Source organism: Ranitomeya imitator, chromosome 4 (genome assembly GCF_032444005.1).
Source record: "Ranitomeya imitator isolate aRanImi1 chromosome 4, aRanImi1.pri, whole genome shotgun sequence".
Taxonomy (NCBI): Eukaryota; Metazoa; Chordata; class Amphibia; order Anura; family Dendrobatidae; genus Ranitomeya; species Ranitomeya imitator.
Window position 1 is genome coordinate 603,944,529 of NC_091285.1, and position 25,768 is coordinate 603,970,296.

Below are 25,768 nucleotides of genomic sequence, written 5' to 3' on the forward strand. Positions count from 1 at the left end.
GTCTTCAGGACCTCAGGCACAAGTGTAACAACACAATCCCCAACTGGCACAATAAATGAATAGCCGAGAGTGTGATTGTGACTCATTCTGAAAGGTTACCCGTAATAACACTGTTTTGTCATCTTCCTTGTTCCCATTTTGTTGCAACGTTACTTTTTGTCTGAACAGTTTAATTGCTGGCTTTCGTCTGGCGTTTCCTCCCCAAATATTGCTGCGGTTTGCTTATTGCACACAAGGGCATGTATTAAGTGCACAATATGGACTCTATTACAATGTTCTAAGCAGGCTTGGACTGGACCACAGGAGAACAGGAAAATCCTCTGGTGGGCCCCTGTGCAGGAGTGAGACCCCACCCTCTTATATAAGCGGTACTTGGAACAATGTACATGAATCACTATATACAGATAATGGCGACATCTTATTCATTTACCAGTTCATTGATATATATTTGTGATTGGAACTAATGTCACATTTGTATGTAGCTGAAAAGTTGGGCCCTGGAGTTTGTTACTGGTGGGCCCTTGGCAACCCACTCCGATACTGGTTGGAAGGCCTCATTCAGACATCCGTTTTTCACAGATAGAAGACGAGCCCATTGATTCGACGTGCATGTAAAATCGCGGCATGCTGCTATTGTATGCATATATCATCCGAGACTCTCCAATGCAAGCCTATGGGTGCAAGAAAAACTTGGACGCCACACGGACCATCCGTCTAGCTTGCGACAAATACGCACACATTTTCCTCATTTCAGCCCATTGAGCAATTTAATTCAATGGGGAAAGTCAGTGAAAAATGTAAAGCCATACAGATGTCATACGGATACATGGGTGGGAGAAAATCGCATCATCGCATTGCAAACGCACTACACACGGATGACCATACGGAGAACACTCTCGGCAGGGAGACTCGATTATTCATACGTTTACTCTGACTTTGGCCTATAGGGAAGAATCTGTTGAAATCTAGGTCCAATTTAACTCGTTAAACAATGAATCATCTAACTAGAGACCAGAGCAGGCAATACAATGCAAAGATAAAACAAACACCCATGCTGGACAGAAAACATCAAGTGATTGAGATCACTTTGAGTCAGTAGCGTAGCTACTCAGGTCAGGAGAGCCGCCGGTCAGTCCGAGGATTGCGATGCGATCCTCACACAAGGAATACGTCCATCTGTCTGCCCTCTAAAAGGTATAACAATACAGTAACCACGAGCTGCATTCTATGTTATAATAATAAATGACTTATTATGAAATTATTAAGTTATTAAAGAATTGGGATAAAGGTCTGCAGTCATTCTGAGACTGCAGACTGCCAATTCATGACGGGGTGCGCCTACCATCATGAGACCCCAATACCTCTGGTGCAATCAGGCGGTCATGCGACCACATTTGCTATTCGTTTTGTAGACCACAGGTCGCTTTAAGCCTGTGGTCTCCGGAACGGCAGGGTGATGCATTGGCTGAGTCATCAGCGCATGCACAGAATGTCAGAATGCGAGCTAACGAGAGGGTCACTATACAGTTTGGTGGCCATCATACAATGTTGGATCCCATATACAGTGTGAGAGCCCATATACAGTGTGGGGGCCATGATAATGTGTGGGAGCCATTATACAGTGTGGGAGCTAATGGGAGGGCTATGATACAGTGTTGACTACTGTGCATGGCCCTCTTAATGTGTGGCGACTACTGTGGCAGCTATTGTGAAGTGTGAGGGACATTATACAGTATGGGAGCTACTGTGAGGACCAATAAACATTATCAAGGCTACTGTGGGGGTGCATATACTGTGTGGGGGACATTATAAAGTGTGAGGACTACTGGGGGAGTCATTCTACGGTGTTTTGGGACAGCAATGGGGACATAATTCTATAGAGGAACTCTAGGGGACATCATACTATATGTAGGGGATCTGTGGGCCCATCATACTGTGTATAAGGAAGCTATGGGGCATTATACTGTGTATAGGGGAGCTATGAGATCACCATATGGTGTATCTGTGCGCCCAGCATACTGCGTATAGGGGAGTACATGGGGAACTCAGGGGACTTTATAATAATGTTTCATTGCCCACTTAACATTTAATAAAGAGGGGCACTCAGTATTGTGATCATCAAAGTTGTACATGGAGTATTATTACTTTCTAGGGACAAAATGTGGAGGGCACATGCACAGGAAATTAATATTTCTTAGGGGCAATTTTACCATCTAGAGAGCACAGAAGCAGCATTATTACTATGTGAGGGCACAGTGGTGGCAGTATTATGTGTGGCACCAGTGCAGCGCCCCAGGGTCCTGGTCGTTGCAGTGATGTCATTCTTCCACCAGGGGGAGTGATGTTATGTCTGATGGCAATAAAGGAGATCACTTTACCAGGTATCTCAAACCATACACCACACTTCACACTCCAGTCCGCCAGGGGGAGCTATGATACTATTTAGTAGGGCACTCTTCACAAATAGGTAAAACTGGAGGGCTGGATAGGAAGTTAGGCAGAAGCTGACTGGGCTTCACCCAGGCAGCACCTGTCAGGCAGACAGGGGGAAGGAGGAACATCTAAGAGCTGCAGACAGAGTGGGCCCTGACAGGGGTGGGACCCTGTCAGAGGCCTAGATAGAAGGCCACGGAGCTGCGCCTGCCCGACTTGCGGCAGCATCCTAAGAAAGGACTCGAAGAGAATTGTGTTGTAGCGGGTGAGAAACGAAGTCACACAGACAGAAAAGGGCTCATCTGCAAGAACAATATATGGCCCTTTGCAGTCCAAGAGCTCCTAAAAATACAAAATTGCACCTTCTTTAGTTGTAGAAATGGGCCCCCTTATCTCTTGGGCCTATGTGCTGCCGCACAGGTTGCACTAATGATATGTCCGCCTGTTAGGGGCCCACTCACGCGTTTCGCCCTCTGAGCTGAACCCCTATCTACGCCTCTGCTTTGAGCATTTAGAAACAGACACAAAAACAATTAGTATGTACCAAAAATGAAATCATGCAATAATAAGGGGAGATATTCACACTTGACAGGGATAAGACAGCAGAATCAGTGAGTATACACGTGTATGAAGAGAAGAGAGATGAGCATTATCTTCATGCCATGTTTAACTTCACACATTTTGATGATATTGCGCTTAGACAGATATTGCCCAGAGTTATATTACAGAAAATCAAGCTTAATGTTCTAAGCAAAATGCTAAATATATTGCCTGTCTCTCTATACAGCCATTATATTCTGAAGGGAAACTGTCAGGCATGTTTTACTGCTAAAAGAGGGGCTGCCTGAGTGCTGCCTGTTATAGTATTCGCTGACAGGCTCTGACGTTGAAGGTCCAATTGGGGACCATTGTCAGAGACCAGACTAGTCTAGCGCTGCCCTTGAACGGCTCTTTACTGCACTGCAGCAGCTGACTGTCAAGTCTCTCCCTTGCCTGTACATAGTGAGAGATCTGTCACTTGCAGCAGTACTGAGAAGAGCCAGTCAGATACATCCCTAGACACAATAACCTATCTAACCGCAGAGATTAGCACTGTAAAGTCAGAAACCACGTGTCCTAACATAACTGCACCACCAATCATATAGCGCACATAAATGTTTGAAACAACTTACAGATACAGGCCAAGACATTTAAGTATGATGTCAAGTCAGCATATCTGCAAATGGGCAGTAATTTCAAGATAATGTGTGATACAACTAATAGAGTGAATAATCCAACGCCAGCAAAGCGCCAACTAGACAAAAAAGCGTCAATCGCTGGTGGTTAACATTATAAATATTCTGTTGCTGCCACATTATAAAGACATATTTACAACTCGACAATACCAATATACATACACAAATGATTGGCTTCAAAATAAACATTTACAGACAATCTTCAAACTAGTAAACTTCATAAGACAAATCTTCAGATTATACTAGTCCATACATCTTGACTCAAATCCTTGCATATGGACCAGTTGTCATGGGTTTACCATGACAGAGAGGAGCCAGAAGACCGCAGCGTCTAATTTCTCCTACTCCTGCACTGATTAGAAGCACTTCACCTTCATATTAAACGGTGCAAGTTTCTTTTGGCAATGCAGAGGTTAATCTGCTCTGTTGAGAGCTCCTGGAAGCTTTCCTGCATTAAGGCTCTCAGCTGTTCACTGTTAGCCACTCCAATCACCTATATAATCTGGGAGATGGCTAGCACTTATTGTCAGAAATAGCTTATGCTGCATGGCTGGAGGTTGTTGGTGGTTGTTATTGGAGAACGCGGTTGGTGGATTTATCTATGACTGTTGCTAGATTTTGAGTGTGTGATAATTCCCTTTCTTCTCCTATTTTGGTTTAACCCCATCCTCCACTCCCTGGTGTGTACCTCTGTTGTTTATGAGTGTATGTTTGGTATTATTCGTTATCTCTGTTCGTATTACCTTGTTAGTCTGGTTAGTGTATTACGGTATACTGCTATTCCCCTCTTCCCGGGGTAAAGGAAGGGTACAGATTGAGGATGGATTCAGGAGTTAAAGCAAGGTACGTGGCCCCGGCATCTTCATCATCAGAAGTATTCCTGGGAACAGGGCGTGCTAGGGCACCCCTAGCGTTAGGGACAGAGAAGGAGCCCCTGATCGCGGGACACCCGACAACAGAGTCGTGATTCCAGTATAATCAATTTGGCTGGTTTCTCTCTGCCCCTTTCTAGCTGATTGAGAGGTCTCTACTTATGTGCATCCATGAAAGAAAGCTGTCAACTGTAGCCAAGCAGAAAAAAGCACCAGACTAGTCAGGTCTCTCCCTCTAGTCCTGGCTCTTCCTGTAGTTTGGCAACAAATTTTTTGTCTGTAATACCGCAGCATTTCAGAGTAAAATATACACAGCTATAATGTCCCAGGTCAGACTCTGATCCATTCTGTAAGTGGTTCGGGCAGCATGAATTTAATGACAGATTCCCTTTAAAGCTTGATTTCTCAGTGCTGGGACTTTGGATTACTACAAAGTGGGTATCATTTTTAGGATCTACACAGCCATATCACTAGTTTCAGTAGTAAAATCGACCTGACAGGTTCCCTTTAATCTGGAATCATTAGAAGGTATAGGTGCCAGATTATAGTATGATATATTAAATGCACTAAGTGTAGAAATGAGGAAGAGTGCTGGAGACAATCTCAAGATTATCAGAATTTAAGGAGTCTTATAGAGATAGAATTTTCTATAATCTCGATTACAGCATAGAGACATTGGAGAGGGGGTTCCACCTTGTCCTCTCAAAGGGCTCATACTCATCTGCGAGGAAAACGGACGAGTGCAATCCTATAAAAAAATCAGATTGAAATGTTAATCTTTGATTCTCTGCCCATCTGTGATTTTTTTCTCAGCTCAGATTGGGATTAGAAACAAATCACAGCATGCTGCGATCGTACTCAATGCAAGTCAGTGAGTGTGAGAAAAAAATCAGACGGCATTCGGACCATGTGAGTGATGTCCGATTTTTCCACACCCATGTCCTTGAAAAACCAACATTTCAGCATAATTTACAGTAAAATCACAGCGTGACCCGATAAAATAGAATAGAAAGATATAAAGTTGTCAGTGACATATATAATTAATACAGTGCGTGTAAAGCTTACTGTACATGCATTTAGTAAATAAATAAATAAAACTCTGGAAAAAATGGCTTTGGATCCCCCAACATTTTCTTAACCAGCAGAAGGAACGCGGACAGCTGGGGGCAGATGTTTATAGCATTGGAAGGGGGTAATGCCCATGGAGCTTCCCAGGCAATTAATATCAGCTCACAGCTGTATACTCATCATTTCCTGTTTATTAAAATGGAGGACCCCACCCAAAAAATGATGTAATCATAATAAACAGCAAAGGCTACACAGACAGCTGCGGGCTGATATTAATAGCCTAGGAATGGACCGTGGATTTTGGCCCCCTTCTACACTAAAACATCAGCTCTCAGTTGCCTCAGAAATGGCACATCCATAAGATGCACCAAGCCTTAGCCTTGGTTTTTTTCACTTGCCCTGGTGCGGCAGTGGGGTGATAGTATTGGGCTTGATGTCACCTTTGTATTGTCAGGTGACACCAAGCCCAGAGGTTAGTAATGGAGAGGCGTCTATAAGACGCCCCCATTACTAATCCCATAGTCAAATTGTGAAAAAAAACACCCAGAATAAAGTCATTTATTTGAACAAATGACATAAACTCCTTTAATTAATCTAAATTTACCAAAACCACGCATACTCACCTCAACACCCAATCCGCTGATAGACAACCATATTCCTCACCTGTCTGCAGAGAAGATAATAATCCAATTGTCCCATGGTGCTTCTAGATGGCAGGCTTCATTGTTGCATGATGCGACTATCCAACCTGCCATCCAGCAGAGAAACTGAGCTGCGCGTGCTTCCTCAGCTCAGTGCCTCGCAGTAAACTCCTTTCACCTCACTGACGTCATCACCAGCATAAGAAAGTTCTCACGCTCGCGGTGCCATCAGAAAGGTCATCAGAGTTCAAAGCCAATGAACTCAGTTCGAGCCAATGACGTCAGTGTGAGCTGCGTTGGAATATCCAACAAAGTGCTGTAAATACGAGAGGGTCTGTATCTGGTACTTTAGTTTGGTATGGGACTGAGCTGCAGTACTAATCACAGCTTGCATGCAGAAGTCACTAAGTCTGTATAATGAATAAAGTAACTTTTTTAGTGGGGGTCTCATTAATTAGACTTCCAATGATCCAACATAGGTAGCCTATCATAAAGATAAACTATCACTATGTGGGTAGGTGCACACAACTGTTTTCTCTCCATCCAAGAAAAAGAGTCCAATTATGCTGATCAGAGTGGCATCAGTTTTTCTCGGAGGTAAAGAAAATAATAAAAGTTTCTCCACCCTCTTCATTCTGTCACAGTGAATACAGCATATTCAATGTATAGTGAGTGGTGACTGTAATCACTTCTGGAGCATGCAGGTGACTGTAAGCGAGCGGCTGCAGGGAAGGTATAAGTTAATTTTCTCCCTGTAGCTGCTTTTCCAGTAAGGCAGGATTTTTTGGGGATGAGTCAGTTTCTCTTTAAGAGCTGTGCTGACTACAGCCACCCTTGCAATGTACGACCAGCTGTAAATCTGCTAAATGAAATTCTAAATATCTTCTTTCTTGCCGCTATTTTTACTTTACTCTGAGGCCGCGGCGTCTGAGACGTCTCCTATAACATTACATTTGTTGATAATGGTAAATTAGGTAAATGGCAAACATCATCTTCGAGAGCTCGTAATCCACATGTTTGTACCAGTTAGGAGACATCATGTTCTGTTTCCATCTTTTTGCTTGCAAAACAAATAGTAAAAATTAGAGACTGCGGTGAAGGGGGATGGGAATATAATGATCCTGTCCTCGTTCTCGGCGAATGTAGGAGCCTTGTACGGTGACTGCACATCAGAGTCCTGCAGGGACGAGCTGCATTTTGTTTGCTAATACGTTAGTATTAACATGTCTACATGCATTAACCAAGAGGGTTTAAACTATTACAGCTGCATCTGAAATAATCCCTGGGAAATTTGGGCGCTGGGACAAGGATGTGCTAATCCCTCTGTTACTGCTGAATGATGAGGAGAACTTGGAGCAGAAATAGAAGTGGGTCAAGATGGCCTGATCCTTCTCATATGAAGGCTACTCCAAATCCCCGTGGTGTCAATTTCTCGGTTACGGAAATAACTAAAGGTTATTTAGTTACATAGCTTGAAAAAAGGCCTTGGTCCTTCAAATTCAGCCTTTCTCCATCAATTATACATTTTTTTGTCACTAAATCATCTATAACCCGCAATGTTGTGTACTGAGGACATCGTCCAGACCTTTTTTAAAAACTGTTATAGTGTCTGCCATTACTATCTTGGTTGGTAGGTTCATGGGTCCTTGTGCAAAGTTCAGCTTGGGCCCCCCTAACAGAAATGCTTACAACAAAACCAAAAACGCACCCACCTAACATTTTTATTCTAAAAGTACATTGAAACAGAAAGGCAGACAAGACAATCCATTTTGAGCCTTCTATTCACAATGTCTCTTTCATGGCCATTGGCTAGGCCGCCATTCCTGCTTTTTAGGCTACATAGAAAATTTACCTCTACTGTAAATTGCCAAGTGATGTAAGTTCAGTTTATTGTTACAGTTTACCAAGGGTTGCCTGTGGATTGGCATTCATGAATTTTCCTGCTCACTCACTGTATGTGTATATTAAGGCCGGCGTCACACTAGCGAGTTTTACGGACGTATGAGAGGCGCAGAAAATACGGATTGCACACGGTACAATGATTCTCTATGGCCCAGCTCCTATTTGCCGGACTTTACGTGTCCGTATTATACGGTCTTGTACGGCCGTAGAAAATCGCAGCACGCTACGTTTGTCAGCGTATTGCACATAAAATCCGCCAATGAAAGTCAATGGGGGTGAGAAAAATATGGATTACACATGGACCAACAGTGTGACTTACGAGAAATACGCAGCGGTGTTCTATAGAAAAGCCGGCAATTCAGTGCAGTGTACAGTGAAATCACAGTGACAGGTTAGACTAGAATAGCTAAAATAAGTGTCTACATATAGTATAGGGGTATATATATATATATATATATATACATATATATCTATCAGTGAGACACACACATATATATTTATAGATATATATATATGTATTTATATTTCATACAGAGCTAGATAGCAGAAAAGCCGGTAATTCAATTGCCGGCTTTTGCTATCTCCTTCCCAAACCTGACAGGTTATGAGACATGGTTACATACAGTAAACCTTTTCATATCCCTTTTTTTTTTTGCATATTCCTCACTACTAATGTTGGTAGTATGTATGTGCAAAATTTGGATGCTCTAGCTGGTAAAATAAAGGGTTAAATTGCGGAAAAAACTGGTGTGGGCTCCCGCGCAATTTTCTCCTCCAGAGTGGGAAAGCCAGTGACTGAGGGCAGATATTAATAGCCTAGAGAGGGTCCATGGTTATTGTTATCCCCCCCCCCGGCTAAAAACATCTGCCCCCAGCAACCCCAGAAAAGGCACATCTGGAAGATGCACCTGTTCTGGCACTTGGCCACTCTCTTCCCACTCCCGTGTAGCTGTGGGATATGGGGTAATAAAGGGTTAATGTCACCTTGCTATTGTAAGGTGACATTAAGCCAGGTTAATAATGGAGAGGCGTCAATAAGACACCTATCCATTATTAATCCAATAGTACGAAATGATTAATAAAACACACACACATTATTAAAAAGTATTTTAATGAAATAAAGACACATGGTGTTTTAATATTTTATTATACTCTTATTCCACCTGAAGACCCTTGTCACCTGAAACAAAGTTAAAAAAAAACCAACAATATTCCATACCTTTCGTCGTTACAGTCTTGTCCCACGCTGTAAATCCATCTGAAGGGGTTAAATCATTTTGCACCCAGTAGCTCTGCTAATGCTGCTGTGCTCCTGACTGTAAAACTTGGCGAATGAATGGAATGCAGGGGAATGTACTGTAGTTACCTCGAGTCGCGGTGATGCGCCCTCTGCTGGATGAACTCATATGAACTCGAGCATGGGAAAATATTCTGAAAAGTTCCCAGGCTCGAAGGGTATTTTTGGATTTAAATAATGGTAAATGTTTGAACACGGGAAATAGCCATACAATCTGCAAAATTGAAAAGCCCTTCATTAATCCAGCACAGTGCTGTAAAGACGAGACAACCTGTATCTGGTACTTCAGTTTGGTATGGGACTGCGCTGCAGTACTAATCACAGCTTGCATGCAGAAGTACTGAGTCTGTGTAAAGAATAAGGTAACATTTTAGTGTGGGCCTCATTGATTAGACTTCCAATGATCCAACATAGGTGACCTATCATAAAGATAAACTATCACTATGTGGATAGGTGCACACAACTGTTTTCTCTCCATCCAAGAAAAAGGGTCCGATTATGCCGATCAGACTTTGATCAGAGTGGCATCAATTTTTCTCGGAGGTGGAGAAAACAAAAAAATTTTCTCCACCCTCTGCATTCTGTCAGTCTGTGAAAATCAAATCGCACTTGGATGTCACAGACCCATAGACTTGCATTGCCGTTTTTTAATTGACACTCAATACTTATGATTTTTTTTTGGACCACTTTGTCTAAGGAAAAAAATGGGCATGTACCCAGCCCCATAGAATATCATGGGTATGAGTGTTATTGGTCAAAATCATGGATAGCATTCTTCTGATTTAATCGGTAGTGTGCACGGTAGTATAAACCCTGAAAAAACTAATTGCAGGATCTGCCCAGAATAGTCTGAGTAGCTACAGGAGGATCAGGGCACCGGAGCTAATAAAGCTACAGTATATTAGTAAGTTATATTTTCACCATTTGAAGCTACTTTAAATAGGAAACACCCCTTTAAATAGGATGTCTAGCTTAGAAAATCCATTTTCTTATACTCCACTATAACTACTAGAGTAAGTTCCCCTTTAAACACCCCTTTAAATAGGATGTCTAGCTTAGAAAATCCATTTTCTTATACTCCACTATAACTACTAGAGTAAGTTCCCTAATTTTGTCTTTTGTTAAAGGGGTTGTCCACTACTGGAAATTAAAGAGAAAATGTAGAAAATTAACATTTGCAGTCAGGTCCGCCTAAAACTTACCACCAATTGCTTATTTTTTCTAAATCATTCAAGCAAATAGGAATTTCCCTATGAAAACAACCCCTTTAAAGTTGTCCACTTTAATCAGAAGATGATATGATGATCACAGATTGTCCCTCCACTGTAATCCCGAGTAATCAGCTGTGAACCGCATAGAAAACCTGCCAGCAAGTGCCAAATTCCTCCTACAGCGCCATCACAGGGGACATTAAGAATTACATGGTGTCCGTAGATTGTCAATGTAGTGTATAGACGTGATGTGTAAGCGCTGTCAGCCCCAGCTCCTATCACACCCACTATCTCCACTGCTTACCTCTCCTGAGATGTATGAATTGGGTTTTGAAGATTCTTTGAAAGGGGGTGTTAAAAATGTGGGTGGAGTAGGCAATGGGTTTATCTCACGAAAACAGCCATCTGTCCTCCCTCCGTCACCAGATTACGGAGTCGATTCTCTGCAGAACTGTGACACATGTGGATCTGCATTCTCCATAGAGAGCACACATCACGTTCCCTGGTGGGACAGGTGGTCTTCAGAAGATGGACCTCAATCACTGGGCCCCTTGTCTCTTATTTTATCCCCTGAGTGAGTAATGGAAGCGTTGGGCTCCATATGACTTATCCATTATATTTTCCTGGCTTTATGGAATAAGACGAACATGAATTGTACGTGCAGGTTTATTTGAGGCAGGCACCGAAGTCTTTAGATTTCTAGGTGGATGGTATTAGGTTTGGTTTTATTTTTTTTAAGTATTTTTATTTGTGTTTTGGAAAAATAAAAATGCTGTGGTGCATATGATATTCTGCACCTGCAACCCTTAATATATGTCCATGATTTTCTCCCAATCTTAATAGAAATGTTTTTTTTGTAGAGTTAAACGATATTATCCTGGTGGGAGACTCAGGACATGTCCTTCCCGTGCAGAAATACGTGTGATCAACGAGAGATGGGAGTTTGATTATGTACTTGTTTGTGCAAATATTACTTCTGGCTGACCGGCAATGACATGCGGGGACTTTATGGTTTTGGTTTCCTCATTATTTGTAGGGTTATTGTTTTTCAGTTTTTGTTGTTTTTTTTTTTAGATTTGTATCGAAATTTTGAAGCTACATTATTCATGGACAGACCGGTACACTTTGGTCATTTAAGTTATTCTTGTTCTTTATATATGATCACATATATTATAACATTTCCAATTTTATGATGTTGTATTTTTAATTTTTATATTTTCTTCTCCTCTCTTTGAACATACAGTATATACGCATTAATTATTTATTCAGTCTCTGTTAGTTTGGTACGGTGTGTTCCATCATCAAGGAGGCAATTTTTTAATCCATGGCGGGTCAGATATATAATGTAGTGCAATGTGTTGAAGTTCCTTTGTGTAGGGTTTTCTTCCTAATTGAATGGTGTTACCTTGTTTTTACATTTATCTTCGGTTTAACTTTATTTACAACGTGTTGCAGCGCACTAAACTTTTTTCAGCGATGCCCACCTTCTCTTAGGCCTGTTTCATACTTTCGATCGTCACTGCCTGAGTACGGACGGCCATGTCTGGATTCTTCACTGCCTGAGTACGGACAGCCATGTCTGGACTCTTCACTGCCTGAGAACTGACCACCATGTCTGGACTCTTTACTGCCTGAGTACAGACCGCCATGTCTGGACTCTTCACTGCCTGAGTACGGACAGCCATGTCTGGACTCTTCACTGCCTGAGTACTGACCACCATGTCTGGACTCTTTACTGCCTGAGTACAGACCGCCATGTCTGGACTCTTCACTGCGTGAGTACGGACTGCCATGTCTCGACTCTTCACTGCCTGATTATGGACTGCCATGTCTGGACTCTTCACTGCCTGAGTAAGGACCACCATGTCTGGACTCTTCACTGCCTGAGTACGGACAGCCATGTCTGGACTCTTCACTGCCTGAGTACTGACCACCATGTCTGGACTCTTCACTGCGTGAGTACGGACCGCCATGTCTGGACTGGCTGCGGGTTGAACTCTACAGTCTCGAAAGCATATCTGGTGTTGTCAGACGGTCAATGTTGGACGTGTGGAAGCAGCCTACACTATATTGAACTAGAAGCATCACTACACACCCCATTAGGTGTCATATTTGTAATTCTTCAGATTTCACGCTGAAAAATATCTTATCTTTTGCAACATACATACTATATACACAGGGAGGATCCCATATTTGAATCCACTGGGTGAATAGGGGTAATGTGGATCTGTTTAGGATTCACCCTCTCTACAAATACTTTATCCATCAAAGGGGGGAAACCTGGTCATGGCGAACAAAGCCCTGATCAAATGCAATAATTGAGTCCAGTCTTGGACACAGACAGAAAAGGGCCCCTGTGCAAGAACAGAATATGTCTTTTGCAGGCTAAGGCTAAGTTAACATTAAGCGTTTTTGCAGCATTTTTTAATGCAAATTTTCAGTTCTGTTTTACAGTACCAGCAGAGTCTATGAGATTTTAGACTGGGGCAGATACAACATTGGTGCAGATCCATGGGCCTAGAAGATAGGGAGGGGGGGGGCATATCCACCTCCAAAGCAGATGGAAATGTGCACTGTGATGATTTACTGTTCTGCAAAGGACCCATATATTGTTCTTGCACAGGAGCCTGTGTCCACCTCTGCAGCTCCTGATTGAGCCGTTCTGCACACGAATTTGTTACGGGACCTCGATATCAAAGAGAATTTATACTGTGATAATTCCAAGGGGATATATAGGATTTATAAGTGACACATTGTTGCACTGCAGTCATCTGGAGACTTATCTTAGAAGCTTCAGCTGCATGGGGGGAGGTTTGCTGGTTTACATACAGTACATTTTGCTTACAAAGACTGCAATGTGGGATACACCCAGGCTCGGACTGGCCCACAGGAGAAGAGGAGAATCCTCCGGTGCGCCGCCACCCTCTTATATGAGCAGTACTTGGCACAATATACATGAATCACTATGTACAGACAATGGCAGCATCTTATTCATTTACCAATCTACCCAGTTCATTGTTATATCAATTTTTGATTGAGGATAATGTCACATTTGCATGTTGCTGAAAGTGGGGCCCTGGCGTTGGTTACTGGTGGCCCTTGGCACCCCGGTCCGACGCTGGACACCTGTGACGAAACAATGTAACTGCATTGCCGTGTTCTTGAGTCTCTCCCTGCAGACTACATTGTCCTTGAATTAAAGACTTTATTAAGAAGTGTTTGTAGGAAGGTGCAGCGTCACATTTCGGATTCTGTATGTGGGGCGACTCCCGTCCTTTACTGCTGTGTTTGTGATTCTGGAAACGACTTGGCTGCCACTCACAAATTGTGGCATGTAACGCTGATCTGCTGGGTTCAGCTGGAGTGGCGTCTGTGCCGTGCGTTGGCAGGGATAGGTGTGTCGGGCTGGCAGCAGCTGTGCTTGTACTTGTAATGTGTGTGTGCAGGGATGTAGCGAGCGAGCGGGCTGTGCGAGCATCCATCCCCTTGTCTGTTTCCTAGCAACTCCAGAGATGCTGCAACCCAGGGAGGAGGAGGCGATGGAGGAGTGGGAATCGTGTGCAAGTAACTGATTCATTGACACGCTGAGCGCCCCCTGTGATATTATACAGCGTCAGCTGACGTCTTTCCATTAATGGAAGATGTCTTTACCAGATGAAATCGGATTTACTGCTCAGAGTGGCCTTAATATAGGGACACTACAGAAAAATACAACACTAGAGACGATTTACCAGTTTAATCCCCGCCCACATCACACTGCGAATGTGTCTCCACAGCCATGTGTCAGACATTCTCCCTCACCATGGCTTGTGCAGACGGACACCAGCTCGGAAAAAGCGGCTACCTAACTGTTCTCTGTCTAAAAATTATATCAGGTAGGGTCTCCATCTGAAATATAATTATCAGGTGCCTATGAAGGGTTAACATAGTGGACGATGAGTTTACACACCATAGACCATGGTTCACACAGCTGTGCATCATGTCTTCTGACCAGAGCAACTGGGCAACAGAGCGGGGGCATCACCATTTATTAGAGTACCAGATGGTGGCCCGATTCTAACGCATTGGGTATTCTAGAATATGCATGTCCACGTAGTATATTGCCCAGCCACGTAATATATTGCCCAGCGACGTAGTATACAGCACAGAGCCACGTAGTATATTGCCCAGCCACGTAGTATATTGCCCAGCGACGTAGTATACAGCACAGAGCCACGTAGTATATTGCCCAGTCACATAGTATATTGCCCAGTTACGTAGTATACAGCACAGAGCCTCGTAGTATATTGCACAGCCCACGTAGTATATTGCCCAGTCACGTAGTATATTGCCCAGCGACGTAGTATACAGCACAGAGCATATTGCCCAGCCACGTAGTATATTGCCCAGTGACGTAGTATATTGCACAGCGACGTAGTATACAGCACAGAGCCACATAGTATATTGCCCAGCTACGTATGTCACAGGTTACAAACTAAAAAATAAACATACTCACCTTCCGATCTGAGCGCCCCTTATAGTTCTGTCGGCAGCTTCCGGTCCCAGAGTGTGATGACGTCACTGTCACATGACCGTGACGTCATGGCCACATGACCGTGACGTCATGGCAGGTCCTTCTCGCGCAGGCGCGCAGGGCCTGTGATGAGGTCGCGGTCACATGACCGTGACGTCATGGCAGGTCCTTCTCCCATACCATCGTTGGCACCGGAATTTGCCGCTTGCATGGAGCGGTTACCGGAGCGTGGCGAGGAGTGGGAAAGGCGGCGGAAGGTGAGTATATAATGATTTTTTATTTTTTTAATTATTTTTAACATTCGATCTTTTTACTATTGATGCTGCATAGGCAGCATCAATAGTAAAAACTTGGTCACACAGGGTTAATAGCGGCGGTAACGGAGTGAGTTACCCACGGCATAACGCGGTCCGTTACCGCCGGCATTAACCCTGTGTGAGCGATGACCGGAGGGGAGTATGCGGGCGCCGGGCAGTGACTGCGGGGAGTAAGGAGCGGCTATTTTCTTCCGGACTGTGCCCGTCGCTGATGTTTTGCCACGACCAATCAATGATTTGGATTTCCTTGACAGACAGAGGCCGCGACCAATGAATATCCGTGACAGACAGAAGGACAGACAGATGGAAGTGACCCTTAGACAATTATATAGTAGATGACTCGTGGACGTATGAGAAAGTGCGGCACGGCCCGCTCCAGGACGGATGCCAATAAGTCACGTTACCTTGGCCAGAGTATTTAATTACAGAATTAGGGTGACACACTCAACATTTACCCGAGATGAAGGAGAGGCTAGCTACAGTCCTATAGGTGTGTAAGTTATGGTAACTGAACCAAGACTGGAGCAGTAATCAAGTACCAAAACCCAGATTATTACACACAGGCTAGGTTCTCTTGCCACATTTATCAGTGACTGACATCAGGCTGCACCATTGCACCCTTGCAACTGTGAGGGAGCTCCAGAGATGTAGCGGCTGAGCATATTAGATCTTGCGCACTCTGTTCTCCCTTCACATGAAAAGAATGTCCTGTAATCAGTGTACCTGTCTCTCTGCTCTCCATCTCTTCAGGTTCTCCTCCAGGTTGCTGGAGGTCTTCATCATATGTTTGCGCACAGAGACCCAGTCCAGTTGTAACTTAAAATGCAAAACTTTACTGGTTTCTTCTCTCAGCATATCCATGTCTTTTGCAGCATCAACATTAGGTTCCACACAGCACATGTCCTTCGCTTTCCCTGTGCTTTTCAATGTGTTCCCGGGACTTCCCGTCCCACTTGGTATCGCAGTGTCCTCCCTGTCCAGTCTGACTAACTTTAGGAGTTCCCTTATCCGTTTCGCAACAGACATAAGGGCATCAGCCCAAGTAGTAAGCTGCCACATTTTCGGAGCGACCTGTGGTACTGTCCTGCTGTGACTCTTGTGGTAGCTCCAGCTCTCACTACTACTGTCACTGCTTCTTTTCACTGCTGATGTCACTGCTTCTTGTACTGCTGCTGTCACTGCTACACTTCTGGCCCGCTGACCCTGGATGACTGGACTTCCCTCTTGGAACGTTGCGGGGCCCACTATGTTGCCCCGGGCTCTAAGACCCTACAGGACTGCCTGGCACTCTGGCCCTCCTGGCCTGTCTTAGCTCCCAGGCTAGTGCTACATTGACTAGAAAACAGGAATTTCCATTTCTTACCAACAGCAGGCCCCTCCTAATTTAACTAGTCCCCAACCCTATGTACCTTTCTCTATAGTATTCTAACATGCCCCCCTCTAGCGGCTGAACTGCATACTACGCCAAGTGTTCTAATTATAGTACTGCACTTTCCCTACAACACATTATATGACACAATAGAAATATACATTTAGCAGCATGGAAGACATAACACATACACAAGTAAGACACTAACTGGATAGTGTTAACGGCTTAACCCCTTAATGACCGCCAATACGTCTTTTAACTGACCTGAGATATAAGAGAATGGCCTCCCCACACAGATGACAATCCAGCATCTGTTGGTTGTACACTATAGCTGACAACTTGCTGTATCAGCTACGATCAGTATTTGCACCTTCTAAATCTGTTTAACCCCTTAGATGCTGCTGTCAATAGTGACTACATCATTATAAATGGTTAACAGAGTGTGGGGGCTTCTTCTTTATTCCAATTGGTGCCCTCAGATCATGATTTTGTTGTCCTGATGTTTGCGATGGCAATTCATGACCAAATAGCGGCCCTAGAGTCAGACGGCTGTAGTAATCTGTTTAGAAGTTAGCAACATTTAGGTGGTAAAAATACACATTTTCATTTCTGTCATGCCACTTTGCATTAATTCCTGTAAAGCACCTGAAGGGTTAATAAACTACCTGACAGCACTTTTCAATATGTTTAGGGGTGCTGTTTTTAAAATGGTATCACGTTTGGGGGTTTCCCAATATATGGGACCCCTAAAGTCACTTCAAACATGGATAAGTCCCTAAAAAAATAAATGTTGTAAATTTCTTTGAAAAAATGAAAAATTGCTGCTACATTTTTAAACCTCCTAAAATGCTAACAAAATAAAATAACATTTTACAAATGGTGCTGATGTAAAGCAGACATGTGGGAAATGTTATTTATTAATGGTTTGCTGTTGTATGACTATCTGGATTAAAGGGATAATCATTCAAATTTAGAAAATTGCTAATTTTTTAACATTTTTCTCAAATTTTTTATATTTTTTATAAATAAACACAAAAAATATTGAACTAAATTTACCATTATCATAAAGTATAATGTGTCACGAAAAAACAGTCTCAAAATCACTGGGATTTGTTGAAGCGTTGCAGAGTTATTACCACATAAAGTGACACTGGTCAGATTTCAAAAATTTGGCTCGGTCACTAAGGGGTTAAACCATTTCTGCAACACAAGATTGCGTATTGATATACAGATTGAACATACAGCATTTAGTACCAGCTTCAACCGAGACGTGCTAAAAGGGAAGGGGGCATACACCAGTCTCTGTTACTTCCTTACACAACCATAAAGGTGTGGGGTTTATATATTCTCTCCATCCAAAGGTGGACTTTCCAGGGTGGGCTGAGGGAAACTATGATATACCTAAGCCCACCAGAATCACTCTGAGAGGGCACTTATTTGCAGCACCTAAGGGGACCCATGTCTGTCAGTGGTTCTTCTGCCAGCATCGCCGTGAGCTCTCTCGTAAAGCCACATTCACACATTGAGTATTCAGTCAGTATAAGTACTCAACGTGGCTTATAAATACTGATGTAAAATACTGACCAAATACTAAACATGTGAACGTGGCCTTGGAGGAAAGCTTTTCACAGACAAAACTTTGCCATCCCTGACATCCCTTTTTCCCTGGTGGTGAAAGTAGATTACCCCCTTCCTCTCCCAAACCATGAGTGCTGTGTAAAGGACTGTTTATCTTTGATATTGATAGTTATTAGGGTATGTGCACACGTCAGGATTTCTTGCAGAAATTTCCTGACAAAAACCGGACATTTCTACCAGAAATCCGCGTGCATTTTTTGCGCGTTTTTTATGCATTTTTGTGTGTTTTTTTGCAGTTTTTCCCAATGCATTAAATAACGGGAAAAACGTGAAAAATCTGTAAAATTAATGAACATGCTGCTTTTTTTTACCGCTATGTGTTTTTTTCGTGGAGAAAAATGCATCATGTGCACAAAAATTGCTGAATTTTTGTGATCTCCTGACGTCAGGAGGTGATCGCCAAGCAAAACTGCTGGAGCTGCCTGTGATAAAACTGCCCATGACCTGGTGGCGCCTGTCAGCTCTGCAGATCGGAGTGGTCGGAAGTCTCCGCAGCGCACGGACAGGTGAAGAGCGAGCGGGGCGGCTATGTGCACCATTATGTGCCCGTGGCTCAGTGCTGACAGCAGCAAGCACCAGCTCCCACACATCACTGGGCAGCCCGTAATATGGGAGTCACACTGAACAGAGCTCAGCATGCTCATGATGAGGTGCATTGTCTTTGACATCGTGCAGGAGGACCAGGTATGTGAGGTGCAGGGCACTACTAGTCCCAGCAATGCCACAGATGGGGATGGGTGTATGATTGCATCTGTGTGTCTGGACCCCAGTCATTGCAAAGGCTGTGCCACCTAATCATGTACAGAGGCAGGCTTAGGGGGTGACAGTCACAGAATATAGGTCCTGTCCAATGTGATGATGATGTTGATGGCACACAGCCCAGTTTCTGTCCAATGTGATGATGATGATGATGATTATTGCACAGAGCCCAGGTCCTGTCCAATGTAATTGTGATGATGGTTATTGCACAGAGCCCAGGTCCTGTCCAATGTGATGATGATGATGACTGCACAGAGCCCAGGTCCTGTCCAATGTCATGATGATGATGATGATGATGACTGTACAGAGCCCAGGTCGTGTCCAATGTAATTATTATTATTATTATTATTATTATTTATTATTATAGCGCCATTTATTCCATGGCACTTTACATGTGAGGAGGGGTATACATAATAAAACAAGTACAATAATCTTGAAAAATACAAGTCACAACTGGTACAGGAGGAGAGAGGACCCTGCCCGCGAGGGCTCACAATCTACAATGTGATGATAATGATGATAACTGCACAGAGCCTAGGTCCTGTCCAATGTGACGATGATGACTGCACAGAGCCCAGGTACCAACAGATGTGGTGATGATGATGATAATTGCACAGAGCTCCAGGTCCCAACAGATGTGATGATGATAACTGCACAGAACCCAGGTCCTGTTCAATGTGATGATGACTGCACAGGGCCCAGGTCCCAACAAATGTGATGATGATGATACTGTGCAGAACTTGGGTCCCAACCAATGTGATGATGATGACTGCACGGAACCCAGTCTTACTGGAAAATAAAGTGACATTACCTGGGTCCCATCCAATTTGATGATCTCTGGTGTACAGAACACAGTCCAGTGTAATGATAATAATGAATCTGACAATGAGTGCACAGACGCCGGTCCAGCATGATGATGACAACCACAACTGGTTCCCAGAACCCAGTCCAGTGTGGTGTTGGTGATGGTAATGATGATGATGACTGGTGGACAGAACCCAATCCAGTTTGATGACGACTGTTGTGGATCCTTTATCCCATGACTGTGTGAGAAGAAAGGAGTTTAGCACCATACTATGTTCTATGTGGCACCCGGGAAATCTTGATGATGCCATGTGCCTACGGTGCCTGGTATGATGTGTACATGGAGCCCAGTTGCATTTGCCATTTTATAGCCAGACATGGCTCTCTGTCTTCTATGCCAGTGAGACCCCTTTTCTGGAGCCTGACAGCACCAGGCAGGACCCTGTAAGCACACCACCCATCTTTACTTGGTGCTGGGCAGTGGATTAGGAATCGGAAACCTGGCACCATGTTGTGTTTGGCAATTGGGCATATCCAGAACCTGGTCATGCTTCCCTATGGTGCGCTGGATGGTATTTTTGGTGCAGAGCCTGACTGGCAATGAGTAGGGTTGAGCGAAACGGATCGGACAATTTCAAAAGTCGCCGACTTTTGGCAAAGTCGGGTTTCATGAAACCCGACCCGATCCTAGTGTGGGATCAGCCATGCGGTCGGCGATCTTTGCACCAAAGTCGGGTTTCGTATGACGCGTTCAGCGCCATTTTTATATATATATGTCATTGAGACACATATATATATTTATATTTACTTCAGCGCGATATAGCAGAAAAGCCGGTAATTCAATTTCCGGCTTTTCATTTCTCCTTCCTAAACCCGACATGATATGAGACATGGTTTACATACAGTAAACCATGTCATATTCCCATTTTTTTGCATATTACACACTACTAATGTTAGTAGTGTGTATGTGCAAAATTTGGGCGCTGTAGCTATTAAATTTATGGGTTAAATCGTGGAAAAAATTGGCGTGGGCTCCCGCGCAATTTTCTCCATCAGAGTGGTAAAGCCAGTGACTGAGGGCAGATATTAACACTGGGACTACTGGTATAGTCATTTTGACTACTTACTTGCAGTAGTTCTAGTCAGGGTTCACGAGTCCAGTAGTCCTAGTGTTAATAGCCTAGAGAGGGTCCACGGTTATTGGCCCCCCCTGGCTAAAAACATCTGCCCCCAGCCACCCCAGAAAAGGCACATCTGGAAGATGCGCCTATTCTGGCACTTGGCCACTCTCTTCCCACTCCCGTGTAGCGGTGGGATATGGGGTAATGAACGGTTAATGTCACCTTGCTATTGTAAGGTGACATTAAGCCAGATTAATAATGGAGAGGCGTCAATTATGACACCTATCCATTATTAATCCAATAGTATGAAATGGTTAAAAAAACACACACACAATATTGCAAAGTATTTTAATGAAATAAACACACAGGTTGTTGTAATATTTTATTCCACTCTCAATCCACCTGAAGACCCTCGACCTGTAACAAATTAAAAATAATAAACCAACAATATCCCATACCTTCCGATGATCTGTCACGTCCCACGATGTAAATCCATCTGAAGGGGTTAAATTATTTTACAGGTAGGAGCTCTGCTAATGCAGCTGTGCTCATGCCAGTAAAAGCCCAGCGAATGAATGGAAAGTAGGTCAATGACCTGTAGTTACCTTCATTCGCGGTGATGCGCCCTCTGACCTGTCATTGACCTACTTTCCATTCATTCCCAGATGTTTTTAGCCAGGGGGGTCAATAACCATGGACCCTCTCTAGGCTATTAATATCTGCCCTCAGTCACTGGCTTTACCACTCTGACGGAGAAAATTGCGCGGGAGCCCACACCAATTTTTTCTGCGATTTAACCCTTAAATTTAATAGCTACAGCGCCCAAATTTTGCACATACACACTACTAACATTAGCAGTGTGTAATATGCAAAAAAAATGGGAATATGACATGGTTTACTGTATGTAAACCATGTCTCATATCATGTAAGGTTTAGGAAGGAGAAATGAAAAGCCGGCAATTGAATTACCGGCTTTTCTGCTATATCGCGCTGAAGTAAATATAAATATATATATATATATATATATATATCTCAATGACATATATATATACATATATATATATATATGTATATATATATATGTATATATATATGACAGTACATATGTTTTTATGATTTTTTGAGCACATGGATCCATTGTATGTCCGTATGTCGGTTTTGCAAGCCTGCGAGAAAATCTCGCAGTATGGATGCCATACGGATTACATATTTCCCATTGACTTGCACTGGGTTTCATGTTTCGGTCGATCCCCGACCCCGACTTTTTGCGATAATCGGCCGATTTCACTCGACTTTTGAGAAAGTCGGGTTTCGCGAAACCCGACTCAACCTTAAAAAAGTAAAAGTCGCTCAACCCTAGCAATGAGTGATCAATTATTGAAAATTAAATAACCTTGTTTATAATAAGCTCCGGTTTGAAGCCACTAGTGATGAGTGAGCGTGCTCGAGTAAGGCGTTATCCACGGCTGCATGTCTCTCGGTTGTTAGACAGCAGCAACACATACGGGGTATTGCTTATCAAAAAGGAAATCCCTGAATATGTTGCTGCTGTCTAAAGGGCCTTGAGACATGCAGCTGCAGGGATTGAACATACTATTTGAGCACGCCCGATATTATCCAGACCTCCCAACCGTCCCGGATCCAGCGGGACAGTCCCGATTTTGAGAATCTGTCCCGGCCGGGATCTTACTTTTCACGCACTGCACTGAGGTTGTACCAGCCTCAAGAGAAACTACAGAAGCAGCACACGGACACGTGGGTCACATGACTGCGCTAAGTATAAACTTGTCTAGTCGGGAACCTGAGTGACATCACTCACCTATTTCCGCTGCATCCTGAAGCTGCAGGAGCTCGGAGTCACTGATGAGGAGTCTTCATTCTCCTCACACGGTGCCCGGTCTGCCCGTCCTGTGGCATTTGTCACTGTTATTGGGGGTGCTGTGTAGTTACCGGAGCCACTCCTGACGTGCTCCCTCCTGAAATGAAGACACTTACAACCTGGAGTGAGGTGTGTGGGCGTGTCCTGGGTCACGTAGTGTAAACATCAGGGTCCTTTTACCACAGATTACTAGCACAGCATGCAGTGTCAATAATCTGTGGTAAAACTATCACTCCCAGCATGCAGTGTCAATAATCTGTGGTAAAACTATCACTCCCAGCATGCAGTGTCAATAATCTGTGGTAAAACTATCACTCTCAGCATGCAGTGTCAATAATCTGTGGTACAACTATAACTCCCAGCATACAGTGACAGTAATCTATGATAAATCTACTACTCCCAGCATGCAGTGTCAATGATCTGTGGTAAAACTATCACTCCCAGCATGCAGTGTCAGTAATTTGTGATAAATCTACTACTCCCAGCATGCAGTGTCAGTAATCTGTGATAAATCTACTACTGCCAGCATGCAGTGTCAGTAATCTGTGATAAAACTACTACTCCCAGCATGCAGTGTCAGTAATCTGTGGTAAAACTACTACTCCCAGCATGCTGTGCTTGTAATCCATGATAAAACTACTACTCCCAGCATGGTAAAACTACTGTTTTTACCATGCTGGGAGTAGTAGTTTCATCATGTATCACTGACACAGCATGCTAGGCGTAGTAGATTTATTATTATTATTATTATTATTATTTATATAGCACCATTATTTCCATGGTGCTGTACATGAGAAAGGGGTTGCATACAGGGTTATAGATATCGTTTACAGTAAACAGGTTTACAGTGACAGACTGGTACAGAGGAGAGAGGACCCTGTCCTTGTGGACTTATCACAGATTGCTGACACTGCATGCTGGGAGTAGTAGTTTTATCATGGATTACAAGCACAGCATGCTGGGAGTAGTAGCTTTACCACAGATTACTGACCAAGCATGCTGGGATTAGTAGTTTTACCACAGATTACTGACATAGCATGCTGGGATTAGTAGTTTTACCACAGATTACTGACATAGCATGCTGGGAGTAGTAGCTTTTCCACAGATTACTGACCTAGCATGCTGGGAGTAGTAGTTTTACCACAGATTACTGACATAGCATGCTGGGAGTAGTAGTTTTATATATATAGTGTACAGGGTATATGTACAGAGAGAGGGGAATAGTGTGAGGAGACAGTATGGGGGAGAAAAGTGAGTGGGCACAGAATAGAAACATAGTGCGTCCGTAGCATGTACTTTAATTCATTACTTGTAAATAAAAAAAAAATTTCTGTTTATAATTATTGTTTATGAAACAGTGTGATCAGCAGTGCTAAATGGGTGTGGTTGGGGCACGGATATGGGTGTGTCTAGTTGTGAAATGGGTGTGGTCATGGGTGTGGCCTAAAATTTGCTGCGACGCGCTGCAACCTTTGTCCCTCTTTCCCTTCAAAAGTTGGGAGGTATGCAGAACTGATGCTAATGGCCTTTCCTATATCTCTTCGATACAAATCATCAGTAACTTATACATGCACTGGTTTGCAATTCATTCATCTCATGAATCAAGTTCAGGACATGGATGATAAAATGACTGACCTTACATAATGCATCCCGCTGTTTACTAATTTTCAGCGTGTGAGTAGTTAAACCCCTGGCCTTGCTGCAGACAGCACATTCAGCACAGCTCATAACCTGGTGCCAGTTACTCAGCGCTAGATTTATAGTATAATTTTAATGTGCTGAGGCGTGCATTTTAATGGCTTGTGGATGTGCAGTTCTGGGACAACAGGCTGATCTCACGGCTTTAATCCTCTCCGCAGACCATCCTGATGGAGGCTGGACTCCGAGGCTCACCATAATCATTGTGCTAAGTGCTTGGGCCCGAAAGCGCCAGAGAGCTGTGCGGAGATATAATGTACGAGGAGAAAGGCTAATGCGGTTACATACTGACTCTTTAGAAAGCTTCATGTTTAATGACTAATAGCCGGGCCTGGATTTTCCTTTACGTTGACCTGAGTAGCTTCTGTTACCTTAAAGGGAAAGTACAGACAGATTGATCTTCTGATACATCATAGATACATGTGAGAAGATCAAATTGGTAAAGCATGATCACACACCACCGCAATTTAGAAAATGAAGGGTTCTTAATTCGGTTGACCAGTCTAGTCTGCAGTCACTTTATGTGCCTGCACACTTGTGAATCCTCAGATCGCGCACAATGCGTGCTGTGAGGATTCTCCGGTGCCGACGCTGGGAGATGGTGGTCATGTGAGTGCAAGTATGCGATATGAACGCTCCTGGCTACATTCGAACTAGATTTGTCAGGCCTCGCTCAATGCACTTACATTGCGCCCATCTGGTTGGGAGTGCGCATATCACAAGACCACCAGCACTGGAGAATCCTTACAGTGTGCAGTGCACGCTGTTGTGAATTCTGTGGTCAAGCTCCCTCCTGTGGTCATGAGTGGTACTTCGGCTGGTTCTGTCTATGAGCTTCCTCTGGTGGATGTTAATGGGGCTGCTGCTTCTGAGTTTCCTTCCTCAGGTGACGAGGTTAAGTCGTTAGGTGCTGCTCTATTTAACTCCACCTAGTTCTTTGTTCCTGGCCTCCAGTCAATGTTCCAGTATTGGTCTTGCTCTCTCCTGGATCGTTCTTGTGGCCTGTCTGCC

General features: G+C 43.6%; 1 protein-coding gene across 4 annotated transcripts in view; it reads left to right on the top strand.

Annotated features, from left to right (window-relative positions):
- The window catches only part of ADD2 (adducin 2), a 175,495-nt gene that overhangs the window by 83,850 nt on the left and 65,877 nt on the right, over positions 1–25,768 (top strand). Inside the window, exon 1 of one of the 4 annotated variants that reach the window (XM_069766532.1) lies at positions 11,115–11,233. The exons of the other annotated variants lie outside the window; for them this stretch is intronic. The gene's annotated coding sequence lies outside the window, so the exon portion shown is untranslated. Of the gene's footprint in view, positions 1–11,114; positions 11,234–25,768 lie in introns of those variants that run through there. 4 annotated transcript variants of the gene reach the window in all.